Genomic DNA, 9,993 nt, shown 5'->3' with positions numbered 1-9,993 from the left:
AAGAAAGAAAGAAAGAAAGAAAGAAAGAAAGAAAGAAAGAAAGAAAGAAAGAAAGAAAGAAAGAAAGAAAGAAAGAAAGAAAGAAAGAAAGATAGAAAGAAAGAAAGATAGAAAGAAAGAAAGAAAGAAAGAAAGGAAGAAAGGAAGGAAGGAAAAGAAAGGAAGGAAGGAAGAAAGAAAGAAAGTGAGAGAGAAAGAGAGAGAGAGAGAAAGAAGGAAGGAAGGAAGGAAGGAAGGAAGGGAGGGAGGAAGGAAGGGAGGGAGGGAAGGAAGGAAGGGAGGGAAGGAACGGGGAGGGAAGGAGAGAAAGAAAGAGAGAAAGAAAATGAAGATGGAAGGAAAAGGCAAACTTACCTTCATTCTTATCTGTGTAACTCTAACAAATTACTTAATGTCTCTGGAACCCAGTTCCGTCATTGACAAAATACTTTTGTTGAGCTATATTACTTTTAAAGTTCTTTTCTACTCTAATGTAATTTTATTTCACCATTTTAATTACTACCCAGTTTTATTTATTTATTTCTCCTTTGTGCATTTTCTGATTTGTTATAATTTCTTCACAATGATTATGTTTTTTTTCTTTACTCAGAAGCAAAGACATTTTCAAAGACATATAAATTACATTAAACAAAGAACTCCCTCCCAAGTTTTCTGCATTTGCACTGCTTTTAACAAAAGCTACAAGAGATGTTGTCCACGTGCTCCCATGGGGAGAACAGAATTTCCTGATGTTGAGAGAGCTGGAGCCTTCAAAAGCCAGTAGGGCTTAATCTGTTCTATTTCCAAGGCACAAAATAAAACCAAACAAAAAAGAAAAAAGTAAAAAGAAGGTCCTGCTCACCATTGCCAAGTTTTCTCATGCATAAACAGAGATCCATCCAGCAACATAGCATTCTCAGTCGGGTGGGACAAATCCTCGTGTGCTTTTGTAGAAAATTCCCTTGACAGGCTGGCACTAAGGACACTGTACAGTTGCCTCTGTGTATGGCCAGAAAACCACACAAAGATAGAGAGACGCCATAAGGTCTAGGCCTCGCATGGCTGGGAAGCTGATTCTCTCCATACCTTGGAGTCAGCACAGCTAGAGTTCCAGAGATGAAAGCAAGATGACCCTGAACAGAACAGATCTTGTTGGGGATAAATTCTGGCAGTGGATTTCCAGTCTCCATTTTCCTGCCTTTTTTGGGCGGGAGGGGTTGGTCATGGGTCTTGAACTCAAGGCCTGGTCACTATCTCTGAGCTTTTATGCTCAAGGCTAGTGTTCTACCACTTTGAGCTATGGCCCCACTTCCAGTTTTCTTCTAGTTAACTGAAGACAAGAGGCTCACAGACTTTCCTGCCAAGGCTGACCTTGAACTATGATCCTCAGTCCTCAGCTTCCGTAGTAGCTAGGATTACAGGTAACGCCTTTTTCTGACCCACCCAGCAAGCCCCACCTCAATCTCACCTACTGTGAGACTTAGTAGTGCTCAGATCCTTTTCCCCCTTGAATCTATGGTTAGTCCTATCTTCTCACTTCTCCTCATCTATACCTCACTCAGCAAGGGACTGTCTTTTTTTGTGTGTGTATCCCAGCGCTGGGACTTGAACTCAGGGCCTAAGTGCTGTCCCTGAGCTTTTTGGCTCAAAGCTAGAGCTCTATCACTTGAGCCACAGCTCCACTTCTGGATTTTTTGGTGATTGATTAGAAATAAGAGGCTCACAGACTTTCCTGCCTGGGCTGGCTTCTAAATGTAATCCTCAGATCTCAAACTCCTGAGTAGACAGCATTACAGGCATGAGCCACCAGCACCCAGCAGGACCAATCATTTTAAAGTGTAAATAATTATGTGGCTTCTGAGGATACCTCCTGTAGGTGATTGTACTTTTAATGAAAACTTAAGAGTTGCTTTCTACTTGGGGAGTTTCTGAGGAGCCAGGTACAGAAAGATCCAGAGCTGCCATCTTCCACAGGGCAAGGCTGGCTTTAGCCAACTGCATTGTTCAATTTGATGTAGAAGGAACACTGTGACAAGAATGAAGAGAAAGGATCTAAAGCCAGGCACAGGAAGACATACCCAGACTTGCTTGTTCAAGGCCAGTCTGGACCATAGAGTAAGAGGTCCCTTGTCCCCAAAACTATGGTCAACCCAAAAAAGAATTTACTATTGTCTCAATGAAACAGGAGCAGGCAAACCAGACCTGGCATAAGTATTCCATGCCAACAGAACTCAGACTCCTTTTGTGCATTATCCAAGTGAGTGGAAATGACAGTAGGAAAAAAGAAAAAGGCCTACCTGAGCAATCAGGGCAAAGGCCCCTCCCATAGAGTTTCTGCATCCCTCACCAGGGTCCTGAACAGACACATAAGCAGGCCCTAGCCATCTCATCCTGGCCCAGTGGGAAGACTAAGCAGTTAACTGATTGTAACCCAGAGGCATGCATCAAAGCAAGTATCCAATCAAAGGGGTTAAAGGACAGGAAAAGAACTCCTGCCTGCTGCAAGGAGCCACTGATTGATTGGGTCTGAGGACTGATACGGCCTATGGCTATCTGTCCAATGATCTGAGAGTCATGCAGCTTTTTCTTAGAGACACCTTACTAACACTGCACAATCTAACTCAGGCAATAACCCTTCCATTTAGCAGATGCATTTCTCATCTCTTTTCTTAAAAAATATTTATGTTGGGACTGGGAAGGTGGCTCAGTGGTAGAGTGCTTGTCTTGCATGCATGAGGCCCTGGGTTCGATTCCTCAGCATCACATAAGCAGAAAATGCTGGAAGTGGGGCTGAGGCTCAAGTGGTAGATTGCTGGGACAGCTCCCAGGCCCAGAGTTCAGGCCACATGACTGACGAAAAAATATATATTTATTTTGTGTTCCTTCTTTGTACATAACCCCTGTTTACATCTCTACTTACATCTTACTGATCAGAATTTAGACACCTAAGTGTCTACACCTAACTGCAAAGGAGGAAATTGATTGTATTCTGGTAACCATAAACCCAGCTAAACATTCAGGGTTTTGTTGCTAAGAAAGAAGATGAGAGGAAATTATTAGCAGTCTCTGGTACTCATGCCATGAAGCCACATATTACAATATTACTTACCTTTGTTTATACTCTTGGCCTTCTGTATTTTAACCACCCAAAGCAAAGAATTAAAGAGGATCTATATCTATTTCTCTCTGACCATCTTAATAGTAATTTTCATACTATAGGTATGTGACTTAATATAACAAAACATACATGTCAAGGTAGTTTTGGTGCCTTATAACCCTGGCTACTCAGGAGGCTAAGACCTGGAAGATCACAGTTCAAAGCCACCTCATGCTGAAAAGTCTGTGAGATTTCATCTCTAGTTAACCAGCCAAAAGCAGCACTTGGATGTGATTCAATTGGGAGAACAGCAGTACAACCAATAAAAAAAATAAAACAAAAAACCACCCTCATACTCAGAATTAAACTCACAAAATTTTTACTTTCACATAGAAAGTCAATAAAATGTCTCATCCTTGTAAGAATAGAAAAATGATCTATAAAAATAAGGTTTCTTGAACCTGTAGAAAACCTGGAGTTATAAAGAAATCTTGATGGCTCATTCTTGTACTTCTAGCTATTCAGAAGGCTGAGATCTGAGGATCACAATCCAAAGCCAGCAAAGCCAACAAAGTCTAAGAGACTCATATCTCTAGATAATTACCAAAAAAAAAAAAAAGCTCAGGGACAGTGCCCAGGCTCTGAGTTCAAGCTTCAGGACACACACACACACACACACACACACACACACACACACACACCCCTCACACACACCTGAATGAACTGAAGTCAAGAAACTCAGTTCTGCTCACGTCAGCTAGCAGTGCAGTGCCCCAGCCCTCGACAAACTTGTGAGAATGGATGGCTATATATCCAGCAATGTTGTGCATGTATTGTTAAACTTACATAAATAAGTTACATTTTAAGGAGCAATACATAAGAGCCAGGTACACGTGACTCATACCTGTAATCCTAGCTACTCAGGAGGATGAGATCTGAGAATTGAGGTTCAAAGCCAGCTCAGGAACAAAAGTCTATGAGATTTTTACTCCACTTAGCGAACAAAAGGCCAGAGATGGAGGTGTGTTTCAACTGGTAGAACATCAGCCTTAAGGGAAAGCACAAGGTCCCGAGTGCATGCCCCAGTACCAAAAGTAAACTGAAAAGATAAACCATAATTTCTTCAGATTTCTAATGGTTTTGCTATATTTGGTCCTTCTATATTCTCTTAAAAGTTATTTGTCCCTCTTGTGTCTGCATATTAGAAATGGTATTTCACAGTATATTCTCAGGCTTCTCCCAGCTCTGTGTTCCATTATCACAGGGCCACAGTTGGAAACTGGCTAAGAGTAGAAGCCAGCAAATATAGTAACATGGGGCTTCTTTCCTTTCCAGAGATCCACGTGTTATAAGCATCATTGTCAGATTAAATAGACTGTCTTCATGCCCTCCTACACACACAACACACACATACACACAGAACACATACCTTACCAGCTTAATTTACCAAAAAAAAAAAAGAAACAGTATATTTCTGGAGGATAAATGCCATTTACTTCACCTGCTATTCTTCTATTATGTAGATGTGTAAGCACACAATTTTTAGAAGTACAAGCCTGCCTGTGTATTCCCAGCACTAAAAAAAATAAAATCACAGAGCTGGTTTATTAGATAGGCTTATCAGAAGACTGACACAGCAGAAGAGAAAATCCATAACCCTAAAAGAAAGGTCAATAGAAAATATTTTGACTAAAATACATAGGTGAGTATGGTGGCTAAGGTATATAAGCTTAGCTACCTGGAGAGGACAGAAGAGGACAGAGATCAGGAGGATCACAGTTCAGGGCTGGCCCAGGCAAAAGGTTAGATAGAGCCACATTTTAACTAATGATTAGTCATGTTGTCACATGCCTATCATCTCAGCTATTTGGAAAGCCTTAATATGAGGATCACAGTCTAGTCTGGGCAAAGTGAAAATTAGAGAACCTATGCAAAAATAACTAGTACCAAAAGAACTCAAGCAGTGGGTGGCTTATGCAGGAGAGCACTTGAAAAGAATTACATTTCTGGGCTGGGAAGGTGGCTCAGTGGTAAAGCGCTTGCCTTGCATGCCTGAGGCCCTGGGTTCAATTCCTCAGCACCACATAAGCAAAAAGAAAAAAGCTGGAAGTGGTGCTGTGGCTCAAGTGGTAGAGTGCTAGCCTTGAGCTGAAGAGCTGAGGGACAACGCCCAGGCCCAGAGTTCAGGCCCCACGACCAGACCCCCCCCCAAAAAAGAATTACAGTTCTGCATTATCAGAAACAAGCACCACAGACCTGCAAGAAATATTTAATAGTTAATAAACATAAATTATTGGAATCCCAATAGAAGGGATAATGTGACAAAAGTGCTTGAGCATTTCTCCAAATTGATGACAAAACCTCAACTACCTGTACCTAAAAACTTAGATAATTCTTAACAAGAGAAATGCAAAGAGAAGTCGCACCTGGGTGCATTATAGTTAAACTAAGAAAGCCATAGATAAACAGAAAATCTTAAAGTACTCAAAAGTGGTGGATAGGGAGAATATGACATATAAAAGAACAGCTCTAAGAATTGTTAGCAGATTTTCTGACAAGAAACAATATATACCAGAAGATAATGAAATTATCTTTCCTTCTTTGAGTCAAGTTCTCACTATGTAACCCAGGCTAGCCTCAAATTTGAAGTACCACTGCCTCAGCCTCCCAAGTGCTGGGATTAAGGGGGTATACCACCACATTCAGCTAAATTACACCTTTTAAGTGCTAAAAGAGGGATGGGGGAAATCATGCCACATAGAATTCAAATTCTAGAATTTGAAGTGGTATGTGTGTGAAATAAGCACATTTTTACATAGAAAATTTTACATAGAAAAAAATGGTAGGCTTATAATAGATCTGCAAAGATTCTTTATGGGAGAAGCAGTTTTATTGGGGTCAGAATGGAAGGTTTCATACTTACAAGGTAGGCAATTTAGTGCTTGAGCCATACCCTCAGCCCCATGATATTCTTTAGGTCGATAAGTAAAATATAATAGGTTATTTGATATGCTTATGGGATTTCCCAACAAATGCCTAAGTACTGGCTGACAACAGTTGACAAGTTCTTTTGCCCAAAAGCAGTAACTCTTCACATGGACCCATGAATACTCTGTTTTTCTATGTCATCTTTTGAAACAAGTAGAGAATGGGTATTAATACTTAAATCTGACCATCTGGATTTTAGGTTATTCCTAAATCCACAGGGGGAAAAAATAAAATTATACAATAATCTAACTTTGACTATTAACACAAACTAGTAACTATTTATTATGAAAACATAATTCATCACCATGCTGTGAAAATAATATAATGACCAACCAGGGTTGGTTCCAGGGATGAAAAATGCACTCAATTTAGGAAATCTATGCATATAAATATAAACAGACAGCTAAGACAGACAGACAAGTTATCTCTGTGATAGTCTTGAACAAAATATTTCTCCAAGCTGGACACTGGTGGCTCATGCCTGTAATCCTATCTACTCAGGAGGCTGAGATCTGAGGATTGTAGTTCAAAGCCAGCCTGGGCACGAAAGTCCATGAGACTCTTATCTCCAATAAGCCACCAGAAAACCGGAAGTGGTACTGTGGCTCAAGTGGGAGAGTGCTTGTCTTGAAGAGCTGAGTGACAGCCCCAAGACTGACAAAAATAAATAAATTTTCTCCAGTGATCGGTATGTTTATACACAAAGCTGAGTAGAATCTGACACAAAGGTTGAAAGGGTATAGAATACAGGAAGCAGAGATACCAAGACTTCTCTCATTTTAGTCATCGATAAGATAAAGCACCTCACTTTGAGAATGTGGATCAAGTGACAGAAACCTTGTCTAGCATGAGTGGGGTCTTGCTTCAACAAAGAGCAAAATAAAAAATCAGACAAAATAAATTTGTGAAAAATCAACTAAACAAATGGCTAAATTATTACTTTAAAAAGGTTGTTTGTCCGAATAACATATCCTCACATTTTAATTGACTAATTTATACTGATCTGGGTTTCAAAACAATTTTTAAAGGGTGGAGAGAGACCCTGCATGGACAAGTATTTACTTCTGTATCTCAGCTAGTCAGAAGTGACAGATAAGAACGAGAGTGGTATCAGGCTTCATCAGGAAAATGTTGGTAAGGTCTCATCCCACACATAACACATGGTGGCACAGACTGTGAACTCACATGGAGGTTCTAACTAGGGAGGCCCTAGTTAGAAGGATTACCATCTTCCCCTCAGGAAAAAATATAGTGAGCCTCTAGCCAAAAAACAACTAAAAAGCTATGGCTCAAGTGGTAGGGTACATGACAAGCACAAATCTCTGAGGACAAAACTCAGTAAAGGTTTTTATCAGTGGGTTATTCCTGGAATCGAAGCATTTTGGAAGTTGGAAAGGATTATGGTTTGATTGTAGCCCAGAGAAAATCTTCACATGACCTCCTACTAACCACATAGCCAGCCACAGCATGAGTTGTTATCCCAGCTACATTAGCAGCTGACATCAGGAGGGTAGGCTCCATAGGCATATTCAACAAAAAACACAGTGAGTCTATCATTGAACACAATCCAGGCTAGCTCACACAACACATGCGACTACAGTATAAAGGAAAGTAATGATAAAGGCTGAAAAAATGGTCCAAGTAATGGAGTGGTAGCTTAACGGGCACCAGGTCCTGAGTTCAAACAGCAGCATAACCAATGAGAGAGAGAGACAGAGAGACAGAGAGAGAAAGAGAGAGAGGGAGGATAAATAACCTTTTCATTTTATTTACACTTCCAAAGATAACTTACAGCTATTCATTTCTGTTTGTGCTTTCAGATTACAGAAGTACAATAACATCCTGTATAGACAATTTCAATACAGGAAATAATGAAATTGGCAAATGCTTTTCTTTAGTGGTTTGATTGGACTTTTAAATTTTGATTGAGGATGGCTTACATTTTCAAAACAATAAAAATAAATTTTATTAGTTACCATTTTATGAACTGTTTGGACTACACATTATTTTTAAGGCAACATTTTGTCAAAATTTTGCTGTTTCAGTGAATATTTTTTGTTTTAAGGATTAATTATCATATGTGAGTTGTTGAGCCAGATTTGAATCTCTTCACTGAATTTCTAACTCAACTTCCAAACTTGGGGGAAATATGAAAAAAGTAGAAGAATTGTGATGAGTGGAACTGTGTGTATCATAACATACTGGCCATTGCTCATTGTATGTAGACACTGAATTACCCCATGGTAGCACCTAATTCTATATTCAAGTGATAATGCTTATAAAAATATATAATAATAAAAATACTGAAATCTTAAAAAAAAAAGATAAGGCACCTCACATATCAGACATTCTCTGCAGTAAAACTAGTGGGAGACTATATGTTATTTAGTTTTATGCTTTTAAAAATTAGTGATTTAGGGGGCTAGAAAGTTGGCTCAGTGGTATAGTGCTTGCCTCCCATGCATGAGGCCCTGGGTTTGATTCCTCAGCACCACATATGCAGAACAAAGCCAGAAGTGGCACTGTGGCTCAAGTGGTAGAGCGCTAGCCTTGAGCTGAAGAGCTGAGGGACAGCACCCAGGTCCAGAGTTCTAGCCCCATGACTGACAAAAAAAGAAAAGTGATTTATTTGAAGCTAGATGGCTTATGAAGAGTTTTCTTTAGTAATGATTTCCCTTACCTTTGTTGTTATGTAGCCACCTTAAACCCCATTTTAGTTTTGGCTTGGTTTAGCCATAGGGGCTATAAACATTCTGGTTTTGTGGCTTAATCTGATGCTGTATGACAAAGCCGAGGAAAGTCATTTCTTTGTTTCTGTTAATTTTTGGTGCCAGTATTGGGGCATGACTGAGGGCCTGAGCTTTTTTTTTTGCAATTTTTATTTTATTGTAAAGATGCTGTACAGAGGGGTTACAGCTACATGAGTAAGGTAATGAGTGCATTTCTTGTTGAGCATTGTTACCCACTCCTTCGTTTTTCTCCTACTATCCTTTCCCTCCCCCGCCTCCCCCACCCCTAAGTTGTAAAGTTCATTTCCAACACAGTGTCTTATGAGTATCATTGTTACAATGGGTCATCCTGTGTTCTTGTTTCAGCATTTTCTTATTCCCTTTCCCCTCCCCAAATTAGATAAATGTATATACAAGATGCAGGGTACCAAAATCAAATACAGTGACAACAGGGGATATACCATAAGGGGAAGAACATAAAAAACAAAGAAAGAACATAAGAAACAAAAAAATTACATAGTGCATTAAAAACCACAACAAAGAAAAATCTCTTTTATCCATATCTTGGGGTTCATTTCACTTAGCACCATCTGATATGATCCTATGTATATAACTATTGAGCTATTCTGCTCATCTGCTAAGATTATCCTAGTCATATATTAATTATTCCAAATAAGGGAAAACATGGGACCTATATTTCTTTGGGTCTGGCTTACTTCACTCAATATGATTTTTCCAAGTGTTCCCATTTCCTAACAAATAATGTGGTGTCATTCTTTCTGATGGAAGCATAGGATTTGTGTGGGGGGGTGGTATGTATCATATTTTCTTAATCCATTCATCTACTGAGGGACATCTGGGTTGGTTCCATATCTTAGCTACGGTTTTTGATCAAGGCTAGCACTCTGCCACTTGAGCTACAGATCTACTTCTGGCTTTTGGTAGTTAATTGGACATCCAAGTCTCTGGGCTTTCCTGTCTTGTCTGGCTTTGAACTACAATCCTCAGATGAACCTTCTGAGTTGCTAGATGTGAGCCACGTGTAACTGGTAAAAGTATGTTTTTAATGGGTAACAGGTTAAAGACCAAGAGTCTATTGTCCTTCTGTCCCTCAACAATGGTCCCTACCTACTTCAGTAGTACTTTAAACACTACTGAAAGTCACAAAAGCAGACTTGAACTAACAGAGAGGGTTCCTTG

At 39.6% G+C, this 9,993-nt stretch overlaps 1 protein-coding gene across 1 annotated transcript in view; it reads right to left on the bottom strand.

Moving 5' to 3' along the window:
- Positions 1 to 9,993, bottom strand: part of Prelid2 (PRELI domain containing 2) — a 160,241-nt gene that overhangs the window by 54,439 nt on the left and 95,809 nt on the right. The gene's annotated exons all lie outside the window — the stretch shown is intronic.

The sequence above is a fragment of the Dipodomys ordii genome, unplaced genomic scaffold (genome assembly GCF_000151885.1).
Source record: "Dipodomys ordii isolate 6190 unplaced genomic scaffold, Dord_2.0 Scaffold85, whole genome shotgun sequence".
Classification (NCBI taxonomy): domain Eukaryota; kingdom Metazoa; phylum Chordata; class Mammalia; order Rodentia; family Heteromyidae; genus Dipodomys; species Dipodomys ordii.
Note: the sequence above shows the minus strand (reverse complement) of the source record. Positions and strands in the feature narration are given on the sequence as shown.